The sequence below is a fragment of the Neolamprologus multifasciatus genome, chromosome 1, assembly GCF_963576455.1.
Source record: "Neolamprologus multifasciatus chromosome 1, fNeoMul1.2, whole genome shotgun sequence".
NCBI lineage: Eukaryota > Metazoa > Chordata > Actinopteri > Cichliformes > Cichlidae > Neolamprologus > Neolamprologus multifasciatus.
The window spans coordinates 6450973-6469668 of record NC_140439.1 but is presented as its reverse complement, the minus strand read 5'-3'; the positions used below and the strand labels follow the sequence as shown (position 1 = coordinate 6469668).

The window sequence follows — 18696 nt, the reverse complement described above, 5'->3', positions numbered from 1 at the left end:
GGTTCTGTGGGGTTTCTACCTGTTAAAGGGAGTTTTTCCTGTTTTTGCTGCAAAGTGCTTGCTCAAAAGTGGGGTTGTTTGATTGGGTTTATCTTACAACATAAAGCACCTTAAGGTGACTATTGTTACGATTTGGCGCTATATGAATAAAATGTAACTGAATTATTCGTCCAAGAAGAGAAACATAGTGGCATACATTAAATCTTGTGCAAATGTTGTTCCATTGTTTAAGCAAACGTGATTATTGGAAATATAAGAACCTGGTTATGCTTACTACTACTACTACTACTACTACTACTACTTCACCCATTCACACATGCATTTATACTTTGATCTGTACTTTTCACACACACACACTCAAATGAATGCCAATCGGGGTTCAGTGTACTTCAGCATGCAGACTGAAGGTAAAAATTAAGCCACTGACCTTCTGACTCCGACCATTCGAGCCACAGCCATGAGACAATTCAATTCATTTTGCTTCATACTGCCCCAATTCACAACAACAGTTGCTCGAAAGCTTTTTATATTGTAAGATAAAGTGCAACGATCACAGTGTAAAAAGCATTGTAAATTTATATTACAGCTGAAAGCAGTGAGACAGGCAGTGTAGCGTGTGAGTGATGGCGGCAGGCAGTCTGTCCAGCTTCTCAGTGAGACGGGCAGTAAAGGGCTATGATTGACATGAGGTCTTGTCGCTTGTGCCTCGACACACCAGTTATCCACTACTTCCTGGGCCCTTTGTGCTGCTAAACACACACACACACAGACACCATCTGCTGTGGTAATTCACAAGCTGCATGCCGGAGCAGCACACAGCCTCCTCTCTTACTTTGCTTTCTCCTATTCATCCCTCTTTCACTCAGTCGCTGTCTTTTATTTGGAGGGAAAAAGCCAGGCTATTCAGAACTTTTGTTTGTAGCCCCCCCGGTCCCATTAGACACACACACACACATCAGAGGTACTCTGAGTTTTAAAATGTATTCATCTTCTTATATTTTATATGAAGCACAGGGCAGCAGTTCAATCAATTCTCTTTCTAACCAGTCACTTAAGCAAATGTGACACAACTGCAGATATGGTTACATTTCCACTTTTATCAATGACCAAGAAAAACCTAGTCCTTACTTTGTATGGGATTCTTGACAATTCAATTGAGGATAAATTCATCAGTCACCAGCCTCAAAACTCGCAAGATCACAGCACCTCAGATAGAGCCCAGATAAATGCCACACAGAGGTCCAGTAGCAGACACATCTCTACATCAACTGTTCAGAGGAGACTGCACGAATCAGGCCTTTATGCTGAAATAGCGGCTAAGAAACAACAACTAAGGAAAAGCAACAAGCAGAAGAGATTTGTTTGGGCCAAGAAAGACAAGGAATGGACTTTAGACCAGTGGAAATCTGTGCTTTGGTCCGATGAGTCCAAATTTGAGATCTTTGGTTCCACCTGCTGTGTCTTTGTGGGATGCAGAAAAGGTGGCGTGATGTGTGGGGGTGCTTTGCTGGTGACACTGTTGGGATTTATTCAAAACTGAAGGCACACTGAACCAGCATGGCTACCACTGGTTCATCCGGTTTGCATTTAGTTGGACCATCATTTATTCTTCAACAGGACAATGACCCGAAACACACCTCCAGGCTGTGTGAGGGCTATTTGACCAAAAAGGAGCATGATGGAGTGCTGGGCCAGATGGCCTGGCCTCCACAGTCACTTGACCTAAACCCAGTGGAGATGGTTTGGGATGAGATGGATCGCAGAATGAAGGCAAAAGGGCCAACAAGTGCTCAGCATCTCTGTGAACTCCATCAAGACTGTTGGAAAACAATTTCAGGTGACGACCTCGTGAAGTTCATCGAGAGAATGCCAAGAGTGTGCAAAGCAGTAATGAAGGCAAGGCGTGGCTGTTTGAAGACTCTACATATAAAACATGTTTTGAGTTTTTCACACTTTTTTGTTCCATGTGTGTTCAATCGTAGTTATGATGCCTTCAGTGAGAATCTAAAGTGTAAATCATCATGAAAATTAAGAAAAACCATCAACGTGACAGTGTGTCCAAACTTTTGATTGGTAGTGTGTGTCAGGTCACACAACAACCTGAGCCTATAGCAGCAAAGCTCAGGGCTGATTCAGGGTCACTTGATCCAACCTGTATAAAGTTAATTATTCCAAAGAGGGTATTTGCATCTGGAAACCAAACTGGGGGATGCTTCCACAGCACAGGGGTTCTGCCTCGTGTTCTGCTTTTGCAAATACTAGGTCCCACAAGTCAGCCTGCACTCTGAGAGTCCATTGATAAGATACAATGATCGTTTAGTGTTTTAAGTGTGGGGAGTAGAGGGTTTTTAATTTCCAGGCTGGATTTTTAGGAAACCAAAGAACATAAAGCACATACCATACACCAGTCCCTGTACTTAATCTCTACTACAGTATTCTGACACTGTTGTCCTGGGGAACATTTTCATACAGCACACCTCCCCGTTAATGCCACAAAGAGAAAAAAAACCCTCAAAAAGCATGCCCCTGGTCCCATTCCTCACCTGAATCCAGAGGTGTGTAGTGACGAGTTACATTTACTCCGTTACATTTACTTGAGTAAGGTTTTGAAAGAAAAAGTACTTTTAAAGTACCTTTTTTGCACGATACTTTGTACTTTTACTTGAGTACATTTGTGAGGAAGAAACGGTACTTTTACTCCGCTACATTTGCAAAATTCGACTTTTTAAAAAAAAAAAAAAAAATTAGTTTAACACATTAGATAACATGCCGCCAGTGGAGTTTCCGGTAACTTTTTTACCAAGATGTGGTCATGCAGTCACATGACCAGTTTGAAACTGTGGCGGGCAGAGCGGCCCAAGCGTTTCAAAGTAGCGACACACGGAAAGAAGAAACACATGAAAACATGGCAGAGCCAGTCGTCTACGCTCAAGCTGAAGAGGATGAACACCTTTGGCCTCACATACAAAGAATGTTTTACTTAAAAGCAGCACCAAAGAACAGCTATGTCTTCAGCGTCGGTGTCTTCAGTGAGAGCCAAAACAACAACTTTTCAGCGTGAAAAAACTCAGCTCGTGTAACCTGAGGAAACGGTAAGTTTTCTCTAAACATCTTTTAGCTGTGGTTAGCTGGATGTCAGTCTGATGTTACAGCAGCTGTGTCGAGCTCGAGCTGCGAGTCATGTTTTCGGCGCTACGTTGTAGTGAGATAAGTTTGTGGGTGTTTTGTGCAGCTTCGGCTGTCCTTTTAGCTGCTCGCTGGTTAGTTAGCGTGAGCTATAAGCTAACAGCTAGCCTGGTTAATGACGCTAGAGTTCCACGCACATGCAAACAGCTCGTCTCTACTGCTTTAACTGTTAAAACAGAAGCAATACTGCGGCTGACAGGGTTTATTATGTGAAACAGCAGCTTGTTTAGTTTAAACAGTCTGCATTAAGCTGGACAAACACTGCGATTTTTTTCAGTCGCGTTATTCAGCTCCTGCTCAAACTGTGCAATTAAATCGCAGAGGTTAGAAGTTCATAGGTCACGATGCAGGTCTCACACTATACGGGCTGATGCTCTGATGCGACACACAGTGCGTCCATAACATGAAGCTTATCATACAATCTGTCTCCCGCTCTCCCTCTGTCTTTCACTCACACAGACACACACAAACCACCACCATCAACTTTGCTAAATTACTAATAGAAAACATTGACCAGGCAGTTGCAATTGAGCAGCAATGTCCATCCAACTCTTTTCATGGTTGTTGTAGTCGTGATAATTTTGTGAGGCCACACATATATACACACACATATATGTGTGTGTATATATGTGTGTGTATATATATATATATATATATATATATATACACATATGTGTGTGTATATATATATGTGTGTATGTATATATATATATATATATATATATATATGTGTGTGTGTATACACAATATAAATATTATATTGTATGAACATGGTAATTATGAATATTGTACTAACGTGATATTATATTGTTCAAACGTGAAAGGTATATTGCACTAACATGAAAAGTATATTGTTAGAACAATAAACATTTCATGTTATAACGTGATATAGCTCTATTTTTCTTTTGCCTGGGTGGCAGCTCTACGCTTACGTACTCGGATGAGCCAAAGTTCTACAAGTTGTGCCTCCATCTCTTGTGTCCAGATCACACGTTGCACTGCCATGCACACTCGATTAAGGCAAAACTCGGGCCGATCTCCAAAACGGTTGCGCGACTGAAAAATCGTCTCAAAATGGGCCAAAAATTGCACAGTGTATGCCCAGCTTTTGGAAGCTAGCTTCATCCAACTCCCTCCCCTGTGGTTGGAAGGGGCGTATTTCATCTTTTTTGCAGCCAGACTGAGGTGTTTGGCTTCTCAGGACAGCCATGGAGAGATTAGAGGCTACATCGCAGCTCCAGTCACGCTTCCATCACTGTCTTTCTCGTCATTCCCCAGAGTAACAGCCAAACAGGAGGATCTATTGGCGAGCTCCGCTTAGCCTTGCACGAGTTCTTATTTTAAACTTAATCTGGCATTCATTGCAAACTGTTTGTGCGGGATATGAATGACAAGATTTCATTTTTCTACAAGAGTTAGTAAAAAACATCTCCAGTGTGATCAAATCTTCTTGCCAAACATCTGCAGCTTTGCAGTGTATACAGCACTATAATGACAGACCTAATTCTTTTGAAAACCATACATCTTTCCACAGGTCTCCACTTCATCCAGGTTCAACATTGCAAGTGACCAATCACATTATTGTGACGTTATTCTTTTGCGCACCAACCCATTCGTGCATTTATGAAATTCCAATGTTGCAAGGACAAAATCAATTCTGCTTAGCGTTTATTAAAGGGTCAGGGTCCGTTGATCGGCGGACAAAGGCGGTTTCTCGCAGCTTAAGTACAGTTTTTTGTTTTACGCCGGTTTTTCCCGAAGTCGCAAAAGTATGACATCACAACATTCTGATTGGTCACTTGCAATGTTGATCCTGGAACAACCTTTAGTATGATGATCTGGGAACAACACCAACACGAGGATATCAGATCATGCATTAATCTTGTGCCTGACTGCAATTAATCACCAAAATTGGAGAAGTGATATAGACGGGATAGTCTAACATATGAAACATGATCGCTGTGTGTTCCATTTATTTCAACAAAGTAACTGTCTAGCCGTGAGGCCGGGTCTCGACTGACTCGAGCCACTGTTAGAGGTGATTGTGAATTGGCATTTAGACGGACCACCTTTTCACAGCACATATCAGGGAGTGAGCTTCTGGAATACAACTCTCCCCATCTTTAAGAATCACTTAAAAGGGCGGCTGAGGGACACACAAACATGTGATTATGTTTAATAATCATGCTTTATATTGGACATGAAAAAGAGGTAGGGTATTATAAAAAAGGAAACAACTATTAGTGTAATGGGTCAGTGCAATAACAGGACAGTCAGGGCATGTGTAATACTGGGGTTTGTGCAATATAATTGATTGTTTGAGTGTTTCCGTTGTTGTTATGTATATTGTCCTCTGTTGTCCACTCTTCTTGTCATTGTTTGTTCTAGTGTAATGTGATCACTGTTTTTGTCCTTGTCACATGATCTGTAAATAGTGTCTCTATGTTTTGAAATATCCTGTCTCAGAGTGACGCTGAAAAACTAGTTCATGCATTTATTACTTCCAGGCTGGACGACTGTGATTCATTATTATCAGGAAGTCCTAAAAACTCCCTGAAAAGCCTTCAGCTAATCCAAAATGCTGCAGCAAGAGTCCTGACAAGGACTAGAAAGAGAGAGCAGATTTCTCCTGTTTTGGCTTCCTGTTAAATCCAGAATTCAAAATCCTGCTCCTCACATACAAGGTCTTAAATAATCAGGCCCCATCTTATCTTAATGACCTTGTAGTACCATATCACCCTATTAGAGCACTTCGCTCCCGCTCTGCAGGCCTACTTGTTGTTCCTAGAGTATTTAAAAGTAGAATGGGAGGCAGAGCCTTCAGTTTTCAGGCCCCTCTTCTGTGGAACCAGCTTCCAGTTTGGATTCAGGAGACAGACACTATCTCTACTTTCAAGATTAGGCTTAAAACTTTCCTTTTTGCTAAAGCATATAGTTAGGGCTGGACCAGGTGACCCTGAATCCTCCCTTAGTTATGCTGCAATAGATGTAGGCTGCCGGGGATTCCCATGATGCACTGGGTGTTTCCTTTCCAGTCACCTTTCTCACTCACTATGTGTTAACAGACCTCTCTGTGTTGAATCATATCTGTTATTAACCTCTGTCTCTCTTCCACAGCATGTCTTTATCCTGTCTTCCTTCTCTCACCCCAACAGCAGCAGATGGCCCCGCCCCTCCCTGAGCCTGGTTCTGCTGGTGGTTTCTTCCTGTTAAAAGGGAGTTTTTCCTTCCCACTGTCGCCAAAGTGCTGCTCAAAGGGGGTCATATGATTGTTGGGTTTTTCTCTGTATCTATGAAGCGCCTTGAGGCGACATTTGTTGTGATTTGGCGCTATATAAATAAAATTGAATTGAATTGAATTGAATTGAATTGTTTTTACTAACTTGTGTTCATCACCAACCTGCCAGAGGGTCTGCAGATGGAAATTAGCCCATTAGCTATAATCTGGCATATTTACATTTGTTAAAATGTTCATTAATATGTATTGCCCCTCTTTCTAAATAAAATAAAATAAATAAAAAACAAAGTAACTCTATTCTGAATATCACCTATTTAAACGGCAACTGTAACAGAATACAGTTACTCATGTTTTGTTTTTTATTCCGTTACTCCCCAACACTGGCTATATATGCACCAGTGCGTATAGTTTGTTTTTCAGCTTTAGATTATAACCGGATATGAACATTTCCTGAATTTAATGACTCTGTATTTCAGACATTTTTCATCAGAAGGTCACAGCTCTGTAACTGTTAGGAGACCTGGGTCAAGTTTTCATTATTACTGAACTTTGATTTTGATATTTTTCATCATTTCTAGTCTTTTGGTTTCTTTGTTGTTCTGTCTTATGGTTTATGTCTCTTGTTCTATAGTTGCTCTGTCTCCCCTGTCAGCTATATCCCCTTATATCAAGTCTGCGTCTCTGTGTTGTTTCCTGTTTTACTTTGTGTCTCATGTTAATGTCTCATTAGCCCTAATTTATCCCAGCTGTGTTTCCCTCCTGTCTCTCATTCACTCTCCCTCTGTGTATTTAAGTCCTGTGTTTTCCTTTGTCTGTGTCGTGATCTCCATCGTCCAACGCTGTGTGTTCCATCTGCCTGCCAGTTTAGTTTCTGTATTCCCAGTTTACCCAGTTTTTATGTTTTTGTCATTTAGTAATAAATCTTTATTTTGAGTCTGCACTTTTGGGTCCATCATTGTTCCTATCCTGCCTGCACACATGACAGAGACTCAACTGTTCAAGTGCTAAAATAACTAAGCAAACCATACGAGACTGTATTTTGTATTGTGGTGTAAAGTCATAGTCATGTGACTAAGGTTAGGTATCTTGTGATAAACAAGATTAATGCATGAATGCATGTAAACTCACTCTTTCACTATTGTTCTTTTATGAACATATAAACAAACAACTGTCTTTCCTATATTTACTTATGTCCTCTTTGCTTTCCTCCTTTCCTTTGCTTGCCCCCTGGTAACAAATGAGTGCTGATGAGGAAGAAGAGGAAAGACATGAAAGCATTTAAATATCAGACAAGATAACCACAATACTCGAGGTCTTTGGTGTCACGGGAAAAGCATTGTCTTACTTCTCCTCTATGGTTCTTCAGTTCAGTTCGTTTTATTTCAAACATTTCAAACGTGCTTTCACAATCATTACAAAATACCGTTCCATTATTTGTTTGAAAAGGAGTAGTTTTACCTCTCATTCATTTAATTTTCTTTTAGTCTTAAATTAAACAAACAACATATGAAACAAAATAAAGCAAAACAAACATACATACATCAAAAACAAGAAATAATCAAGCCCCACCACAGTATAGTTTCTTTCATATGAAAAATACAGAATGTGTAAATTTGCAGAAGTTATGGAAAAACAAACAAACAAACAAACAAAAAAACCACAAAAAAGAACTAAAACACCATTTTTTGTGTTTCTTTATGTCCTCCAGTTCCTCCTCGTTAACGTTGCTCCTCTTAGGCGGCATCTTATCGGCGTTAAGGCCCGCTGGTTGCGAAGCTCCTTGAGGGAAACCCGGCCTGTCCTGGCAGTTAACCAGTGTTGCCAACTCCTCAGTAAGGAAAATCACTATTGGTTGTCCTAAAAGTCGCTAGAAGTCGCTAAATGATGTCATCACCTAATTTGCATAATTGGTCATGCTAATGTAATTGTAACCTACGTTGTTGGAGAGAAAAATAACATCGTGGAAGAGACATAAAGTGAGCAAAAAACGTCCTAAATGCATTTAGAGTTTATTTAGAACTACAAATTAAATTTCTTTTAGCAATTATTGTTTTTTGTAATGTCACAATTCCAACCCTGCTCCTTTACCCGGGCTTGGACCGGCAAAAGTGACCCGAAATAGGCACTCTGGTGGAGTTACTTTGGGTGTGTGTGTGTTTATAAGTAGTTTTAAACCTGATCCACAAAACAGCATAAGAGTAAAAGAAGAACTGACTGCGTTACAGCACCCGCTGCTTGTTGAGAGTAAAAGCGATATGCGCTTTCACGCAACACTGCAGTTAACCTCGCTGGCTGTTGGTGGAGCGAGGCTCGGCCTGCCAGCCAGCCTTGCTGGTTAGTGTTGGTACCCGGCGTGGCCTAGCAGCTAGCCTCGTTAGCTGGTGGGAGAGCCTGGCGTGGCCTAGCAGCTAGCCTCGTTAGCTGGTGATGGAGTTCTGAGGGGATGTTGAGTACAGACCTCTCCCTGTATTTGCTGTAACATGGGACACAATAATCAGCAGTGCTTTGCTAATGGCAGCAAACACACTCACTTTGCTAGACACCCATCACCAGGTTCAGTAATGCAGACAATGCTGAAAAAACAGGATAAGTTAATTGTTAATGCTGTCAAAGGAGCTTGTAAAGAAAAGCGTCTGGACTTCTTTAAGTTACTTGAAGATGTTTCACCTTCATCCGAGAAGCTTCTTCAGTTCTAAGGTCAAATGGTGGAGAGTCCCAGATATAAACCTAGTGGGAGTATCCCCCCACAGAGGGACAAAAGGACCCCTGATGATCCTCTAATCGCCTGAGCCAAGGTGTGGAACTGGGTGTGGGTCCCAATCAGCCAGAGTTTCAGGTGAGCTCATTGTGAAACCTGGCCCCACCCTATCATGTGATTTCCTGAGGTCAGATGTCCCAGGATGTGAGTGGGCGTTAAGGCGTCTGGGGAGGGAACTCAAAACTGGATTATAGATGGCAGAGAGTTGGTGTCGTAAACCACCGCCTCTGTTCAAAGATGGTCGCTCACAGTGGACATAGATGCTTCTTTCACTCCTCTTTCAAACCATCTGTCCTCTCTGTCCAAAATGTGAACATTGGCATCCTCGAAAGAGTGACCTTTATCCTTCTATGACTCTGTGGTGGCATCTGTCATTTTTTACAGTGTGGTGTGTTGGAGCAGCAGTTTATCGGCAGCTGAGAGGAAGAGGTTGGACAAACTCATCAGGAAGGCCAGCTCTGTTCTGGGATGCACCCTGGACCCAGTGCAGGTGGTGGAGACAGAAGGACTCTGGCCAAAGTAACATCTTTGATGGACAGAGTCTCCCAGCCCATGCATGTAGATGTTGCTGCAGAGCTGCTTCAGTGACAGACTGCTGCATCCTCGATGCATGAAGGAGCTGCAGGTCCTTCCTCCCTGCAGGTGTCAGACTGCACAATCTGCTCCCAACAAACATGGATGTTTACATCTGTGCTGTAACTGCAATAAGTTAATTAACCAATTCGCACTACAACCTGGTTTGCCTCTTACCTGTAATTATTTTTATTTAATTTAATAACTGTACAGTTCTCTCTGTTTATATTAACCATTGTCCTTGATGTAAATATGTAAGAAAAATTGTGTATGTTTCTGTTCTGTGTCCTGTTTGTTTGTATATTTGTCTTTTTGGCTGCTGTTACAACCAAATTTCCCCTTGTGGGACAATTAAAGGATTATTCTATTCTATTCTATTCTTTAGATGCAAATGGACTGCTGAGTCTTGTCCTGTGGAGGTGGCTCTACTCTGTTGTGCCATGCGCTTGTGGAGCCCGTTCTCACTCCCGAGGCGTAACATGCCGACGATTTGTCACGTCCCGCGGCGTTCCTGAGGAACGCGAAAGGAGACCTTCGGCGTTCTTATGGTACGCGGTGGGTTATGGCTGAAATCCAGTGCAATGACGCTCCCGCGATAATAGACGTTCCAGCTCTGTATTCCAGCCCTAAACCTAACCTTATCCCTAGCCCTAACCATAACCTTTTTCCTGATCTTAACCAGGACTTTAATTATGTTAAATAGCGTGTTTCTAAGTGATTTGAAGAAAAAGAGCGAACATGTGTAGATTGAGTCCATAGGGTTCTCATATTTCCTCATTTTTCCGAGGTCGTCATTCAGGAACGTGGTGGGTAGCCGAAAACGTAATATGTTGACGATTTGTCACCTAGCCTAAAATGTTACGCTTTGGGAGTGAGAACGTGTTGGCTTGTGAAGTTTGGTCTCTCCAATGTAGAGGTCTGGGCATTCCTTGCTGCTGTACAGCAAACACCACATTGTTAAGTCTGTGTTTTGGCGTTTTGTCTTTCGGGTGAACCAGTTTTTGTCTGAGTGTGTTGCTGGGTCTGAAATGCACCGTGATGTCATGCTTGGAGAAAACTCTCCTGAGTTTCTCTGATACTCCAGCTACATAAATGGTAAATGGCCTGCATTTGTATAGCACTTTACTCAGTCCCTAAGGACCCCAAAGCGCTTTACACTACATTCAGTCATTCACCCATTCACACACACATTCACACACTGGCAATGGTAAGCTACGTACAATGTTGGGTACATAGGGGATGACAATGTTGTTGCGTCTGTCCTTCTTATCCTCCCTCGCTGGTGTCTGATCTTCTTTTCTCTTTGGTTTTAGCCGCTGCGATGCTTTCGACCAAAACAGGCGCAGCTTGATGACATCATCAACATGCGCTGTCGCAATAGAGCGATATAGTCAAAATCTCTATCGTTGGCCAAATTTATATCGTTTCTATCGTATATCGTTTCTATCGCCCACCCCTAGAGTAAATATTTGGTCAGTCTATGTTTTTAAGATTTTTGGGACTTAGTACAATGGCCAGAGCTGAAATTAGAGGTCATCCAGGCTTTTATGTTGGTAAGACATGCCTCTAGTTTAACTAGTTTACTTATGCCATCTGCCTTTGTGGATAAATAAAACTGGACAATGAAAATCTAGGTGCTCTTTCAAAAATGGTCAAAATGTGTATACTGCCTCTGCTATGGTCGGGCAGTCAGCTAAACGCCTTCCCCACATCATGTCTCTGACGACAAGATTCCCGGTTGTGGCTATCCCCAATGTGGCTGTGATGAAGCAATTTTTAAAGAAGCAGGAAACGGGAAGAAAGAGCTCTAGTGTGGCAAATCACAAAAGAATTGGACTAGAAATCAGTGGAAACAGGTCTTAATGAGTGATGAGTCATTATTTACAAGATTTTTGATTTCTCTAAACTGTAGGGTAAGCCAGTAGAACTACATATATTAGTAGACACTGACTATAATGTGTTTCTGTACTTGTTGTTCAGGGAAACATTAAAGATGCTTTAACAAGCCTTTTATTCAACAATGTAGTCCCACACGGTAAGCGTGCATACAGGCCATGAAGGTTGAGTGCATTACTTATTGTCTTTAAACAATTGTACCTGCTGATTCCAGCTCTTTCTGTTGTGCTCCTTGGTCCTTGGTCCTTGGATAGTTCTCCTGATGATTCTTTTCACTTCTTTCTTTTCATTTGAAATCTTGCAGGGAGACCCTTGTTATAGCCATTTAAGGTGAAATTATGTTCTTTTCACTTCCAGATTACGGCCCCAACCGTGCTCACTGGAACCTTATGTAGTTTAGAAATTCTTCCGTAATCGGTACAATCAGTATGATTTCAACAAAAAGGTCACAAAGGCCTTGAGAGAGCTCATTGGTTTTACTGACCAGGAGTTTTTCTTGTGTGGCACTCTGGTAATGAGACAGCTTTTTATAGGCCATCAGTTGGAACTGAATCAGCTGATATCAATTTGCACTAAGTGGCAGTATTTCTTTCTAATGACTGATAGATTTCAGTTGGTGTCATATCTTCCCATGCCTTTTTGCACCTCCCTTTCTCCGTGTGTTCAATACTTCTGGGGTGGCTGTAGCTCAGGAGGGGAGCAGGTCACCTACTAACCATAAGTTTGGTCAGCTCTGTATGCCAAATATTCTTGAGCCATATGACCCCAAGTTGCTCTCTGATGCATCCATCGGAGTATGGTTGTGTGTGTGAATGTTAGATAAAGTAAAAGTGCTTGTGTGAATGAGGCAAGCACTTTGAGTGCTCCGTGTAAGAAATCACTATATAAGAACCAGCCTATTTGCTTTTTCAGTGTCCTTTCTCATTATTACACACAGATTAATTCATGGACATCTGTTTCTTTGCATGTGTGGATTGGATGGGTTATTACTAGAGGTGGGAATCACCATACATCCCACGATACGATATTATTGCAATTTTTTAAAATATTTTGCGATATTCAGATTCTGTACATAAAGGTAAACTTTATCAATATTCATTTTCTCTAATATCAAAGTCTCACACTCAGTCTTTCTCTCATTTCAGTTTGATTGTTGACAAACTGAACGGTTTGTATTACAGTCTAGTCCAACTTAACTGAATCAACCATCTGGTACAATTATAGCTATTCTGAACTATGCAGTTTATGAAAACTATGCAGCCCCTTCAGCAACTGAAGAATTTGAAAGTAAATTAAAACAAAATATAATTTTACATTAAATAAAAAAGTTTTAAACTTAATTAAAATAAAACATGTCTTAAATTAAAATAAGTAAACTGTCATGTTTATTGCTGCCATAAAAAAGTTAAACACATTTGGACAGTGAAGGAATGTCAGGATTCTTGCTCAGAAAAAGGATCAACATGCTCTGAAGTCAGAGCACAAAAACCTTTTTGTAACAAAATATCGATTTCTGCTGTCCCTGTATCGATACATTATTAGCAAACAAAATATCACCATGCTACACAGTATCCATTTTTCCCCACCCCTAGTTATTACCCACATTTGATGATAATTTCACCTTTACAAATGTATTTACTTAGATAACTGCTGTGTCCAATACTTATTTTACCTGCTGTAAATGACATTACAGGCCAGCTTTCAAGTCAAGTTGTTTATCATTTCAGCTATGGGTATAGTGCAGCTAAATACACCAAGGACATCCTTTTTTGATGAGAGGTGGTAGTGGAGTATTGGGTGATTATTATTATTATTAGTTGTACTGATTCCTGAAATTATCTGGAGAAAGGTGTTAGCTGTGTTAGGTTGTAGTCAGTCAGACATCGAGACCAGTTGGCAACTACCAGGCAGTTACTTCAGAAAAATGTGTATTCCCTGGCTGGGAGCATTTTGTCCAATATAAGTCAATCTTTTTTGGGTGTTAAATTACACACAGTTGTAGTAAGTTGCTCATAACAAACTTTAGTGAATCCGATTTGCGTGATTCATTGATATCTACAAACATTGTGTTGTAAAAGGGAAAGTCCAAAAATAACTGTATCCATGACAGATTTGTCAGTTTGCATCTTATACTAAACACCCACAGTACTTATATTAGCTTTTTAAGACTGCGGATAACTCTTTAGCCCTTACAGTTGATTCTTTAGTGTTGCACAAATATAATGGTAAACACATAATATACGATTTTTAAAATCGTATCATATTATATTGACTTATTTTAGAACCAGTAATACAGTTACTTGTATGTCTCAAAAAATAATACTTATATATTCCTGTCAGATGACCAGGTTATAGTCATCGTCACAGTGTAGCTGAAGAGCAGCTGTCTGCTGAAAGTGGGTGTAGACTGTTTATTTTAGCGGACATGTCAGTTAGGGCTGGAGAGCGTTACACCTTCCAGCTAAAAACACACTTCTCTAAATGCAAATTGACATGAATGGGTGTGTCTTTTTTAGTGTGTATCGACATGTCTGTAATACAAAGAGTGTTTAAGAGGGGACTGCTTTATTCATGCTTCTTGCTGATATTGTTTATTTTAGTCTCAAAATCTATGTTTAAATGTAAAATAATTTATAGGAAGCACAAACATAGACAGCTTATTATTGTGGGGTCTTTACCTACCAGTATAAAGTGCCTTGAGCCAACCGCTGCTGTGTTTTGAATTTAATTTAGTAGTGAGCTGCAGAAAACTTAGTGTTACAAGTTATATTGAAACACATGCTAGCTCTCTCTAGTGAGATGTCTGCTTTGAGCTTTTCATGCAGCTCCTATCTTTCACTGTGACTTTCTATATTTACATTCATCGAGCCATCTCTGGATTGGAGACTTTGTCAACAATACCCGTGCCTCCTAGAGGGTGTTCTTGACTTGCCTAGATGCTGTGATAATGTCTTCTTAATCGAGTTAAGAGTTTTGGTTCCATGTTTTTAAGACTGCTGACTTGGCCATTCTTTGGCCACTCCCCCTTTTACAGACTTCTATTGATGGCTTTCAGCTGCAAATTCAGCAGTCAACTCCATCTATCTCCAGTCTGCTTAATTTTCCATGGAATACGCATGAAACAAAATTTTTAGCTTAATTATTTTTACATAATTATTAACTTGGTATGTAATACTTTTTAGTATAACTACAGAATTTAAGCTCAATGTCTGCACTTGCAGCACAAGCTGACGCTTGGTTTAAAATCAACTGTGGTGGTGTCTGGTCTTTCAGTGATGACATATGAACCCTGCTTCCCAGTCCAAACTACTCTGCGTTTATTAAGGCTGTTGTGTTTTATCTAAGTTTTATCTAATCTAATCTAATCTAAAAACACCGTGATCACTGTCGGCCGATCTTGATTTTTATTACCCATATTCATTTTAAAGCTCAGTTTTTAAAACCTTACGATGTAACTACAGCCCAGCCCATGCAGCAGTATATGAATGACTAACCTCGTATTGTGGATGGATTATCTCAGTTGTTCTCCTGACTGAAGTTTGGTCCGTTTACAGCATCCTGCCATGCGATTACATTTGTCTCTAACTATCGGGAACACTCACGTTAACTTTTATCGAGTGGAAAAAAGTTAGCGTTCATCCTCCAGCTTCGCTGTGCTAATGTGTTTATATTATGCTAACCATAGCTGTCATAGTTAGCCACCACGTAGCACATACCAGCTAGCCCAACTTCAGTAACCCTACAACCCTGTCACTGTTTTCTGTCTTCATTCATGGAGGAAGTGATAGCAGGGTTTTATGTTTTATTTTTTTCAGAAATCCCTCAGTCTGAAAATGGTATATTATGTTTGGGTGAAGCTAGCGAGCTAACTTTCATAAATCCTGTTTTCAGGGATGCCTGGACGTTAAAGTTAAGTGTTACACCTGGTAGAGCAGCAACACTGATCATTTTATTAAAGATGGAAGAATTTAGACAGTTTGTAACTCTGTGATGCCGCAGAGTTCGATTGTTTTTGGGACGTGAAGCGGAGGTTGGACCCGGAAACAGCTGATAACGTCAGACTTAAAGACTTGTAAAGAGGCAAAGTGAAAAAACTGAACTTTTAAATGTGACAAATATGCAAAAAGCTAAGAAAAACAGCACTATTTGACATATTTGCATACATATTACTTGAATCCCTAGTAACTAGTAGACTTGCTGGATTGTTACTGCAGGACCTGCGTGGTGAGCAGAGGGTGTGAAGTTTACAGGTGGTCGAGCTGGTTTATGCAACGATCATTGAATAGTAAGCGAAACAGAGCAGTGGTAGTGCTGCTGACTCAGACAAGATGACTTCATGATAAGAAATAACTGACATTCAAAACACTGAAGATAAAAGATATTTTTATTCCATCCCAGTAAGCTACATGTGTATTTTAATAACTGGAAAAGTGCTTAATCACAGACTGCTGCTGTGCCCTGCTACAGGTGCTATGCTACCCCCGAGTGTCAGCAACAGACTTTGGATGTGTTCTGATGCGTTTGTCTCGCATTTCATTACCACGCCTCGGATCCAACTGTAGACGTTGTGTGTTATCTGTGTTCGCTCCCACACATTGCCCCTGCCTCGCTGGATAAGACTTTTACTGATAAAAGACATTTCTGTGTAACTGAGGTGGGACAAAAACTAAAGCACGATAACACTAACTTGTAGGTCTGTGTTTGTGGGGTTGGACTTTGATGCATTTTGTTTTAAAAAATGCAGGTTTTACAGCTGTGTCATTTCCTAGAAGTGAAAGTTTGAGTCAAACTGTTTTGAGTTCAGAGACGTACTTTGTGTTTAGAGATGGCAGCTTGAAGGGTTCTAACTGGTCGTTATATTTAATGTTGCAAAGTAAAAACAACATAGATGCTGATCATGCAGCATTTCAATGACTGTAGCATTTTAGTGACCGACGCCCACTTTAAATGGATCAGCTTCATTCTGCAGCTTACTCCTGTGTGTTGCACACTAAAGAACCCGTTTTTGCAAGTCCACCAGAAGTCCAGTATCTTCAGGTAATTCTGAAACTGACGTCAAAGCCCACACATGTAGTCAGAAAGAGATTTTTGCTAATTTGTTTTGAATGGAAGGTGTTTCAGTGTCTCAGGGGCTTACACTGAAAATTCACCTGTGAGTTCTGCATCATGTCGTGTTTCATTTGTCCATGTGTAAGAATGCAGACATTTCATGAATCTATAATAAGCCCTGTTAAGTCCTAAACACATGAGCAACTCTCTTTTTTGTGATCTGCCTCAGTAGAATTTCAAACTGGCCTCATAAACAGAACATCCTGTTGTGCCTGCGTCTGTCCTGCCCAATAAGAGTGTAGTTTTGGCATTGTGATGTGAATGAAGCCATTTACACTAGCTCTTAACATTTATCAAATTAATGTGGACATTAAGCTTCACTACAAACCTGATCTAAATGCACATTTACATGACAAACATGTAAATAACATATTTTTAAAAATATGCTGTAATTACAGGTGACACTGTGACAGAAAACACGAGACTTTGTGCTGAAAATAATTTATTTTTTATCTCTATGGCTGAGAGAGAGCGAAAGACAAAGACTGAGTCAGGAACTTTGTGAATGGCCTTAAGGCCCAACCCAGGCCCTTCTCTGATTGGTCTGCTTTACAGCCAATGAGAAACTTTGATCCTTCAGCTTCATTCATGAAAAGGCAGCTTGGGAGGAGAGTAACATGGAGGAGGGAAAGGAGCATGTGTTTGTTCTGCTAAGTAGCAGTTTGTGTGCGTCTCACTCAGGAGACAGAGTCATCACTTCCTCTTTTCATCGTCACTTTGGACTTAACAAAAGAGTCTCGCCTTTTCAACCATTGTAACACAGACTTTAGCTCAGAAACAGCCAGCTTGTGTTCTGTAAGTTAAACGCAGCAGAAAAGAGTGTGCTGTACAATATGGCCGAGGTAGAAAAGGTAGAAGAGAAGAAGAGAAAATGCAGCATGAATGAGGAAAACGAGTGCATTTTTTTCTTTTAGCCTTTCTCTCTCTTTTAAAATTTTCAAACAATTTTTGATCTATTCAATATGAACAAACATATACAACACTGACAGTGCTATTATTGACTGTTATTATTGTAGGGTCTACCTTAGAATATAAAGCGCCTTTATACAGGCGACAGCGCTGTAAGTAAAATTGATATGTCTTCCAGGAAAGTGAACAGTGTGCTCTAATTGTCGTACCTCACAGTTAAAAAACCTTCTCATATTACAATCACTGTTAAAATGAGTGACAGGCATAATGTGTACAATGTTCAAAATAAATAAGCATGTTATATAATAATAATAATAATAATAATAATAATAATAATAATAAATAAAAAAAAAATATATATATATATATATATATATATACAGTGGGGCAAAAAAGTATTTAGTCAGCCACCGATTGTGCAAGTTCCCCCACTTAAAATGATGACAGAGGTCAGTAATTTGCACCAGAGGTACACTTCAACTGTGAGAGACAGAATTTGAAAAAAAAATCCATGAATTCACATGGTAGGATTTGTAAAGAATTTATTCGTAAATCAGGGTGGAAAATAAGTATTTGGTCACCTCAAACAAGGAAAATCCCTGGCTCTCACAGACCTGTAACGTCTTCTGTAAGAAGCTTTTCTGTCCCCCACTCGTTACCTGTATGAATGGCACCTGTTTGACCTCATCATCTGTATAAAAGACACCTGTCCACAGCCTCAACCAGTCAGACTCCAAACTCCGCCATGGCCAAGACCAAAGAGCTTTCGAAGGACACCAGGAAAAGAATTGTAGACCTGCACCAGACTGGGAAGAGTGAATCTACAATAGGCAAGCAGCTTGGTGTGAAAAAATCAACTGTGGGAGCAATCATCAGAAAATGGAAGACATACAAGACCACTGATAATCTCCCTCGATCTGGGGCTCCACACAAGATCTCATCCCGTGGGGTCAAAATGATCATGAGAACGGTGAGCAAAGATCCCAGAACCACGGGGGGACCTGGTGAATGACCTGCAGAGAGCTGG

At 40.5% G+C, this 18696-nt stretch overlaps 1 long non-coding RNA gene across 1 annotated transcript in view; it reads right to left on the bottom strand.

Annotated features, from left to right (window-relative positions):
- LOC146525225 (uncharacterized) overlaps positions 1-15517 on the bottom strand; it is a 78337-nt gene extending 62820 nt beyond the window's left edge. Inside the window, exon 1 of the long non-coding RNA XR_014875016.1 lies at positions 15146-15517. This is a non-coding gene — a long non-coding RNA (uncharacterized LOC146525225). The remainder of the gene's footprint in view (positions 1-15145) is intronic.
- Between the last annotated feature and the right edge of the window lie 3179 nt (positions 15518-18696).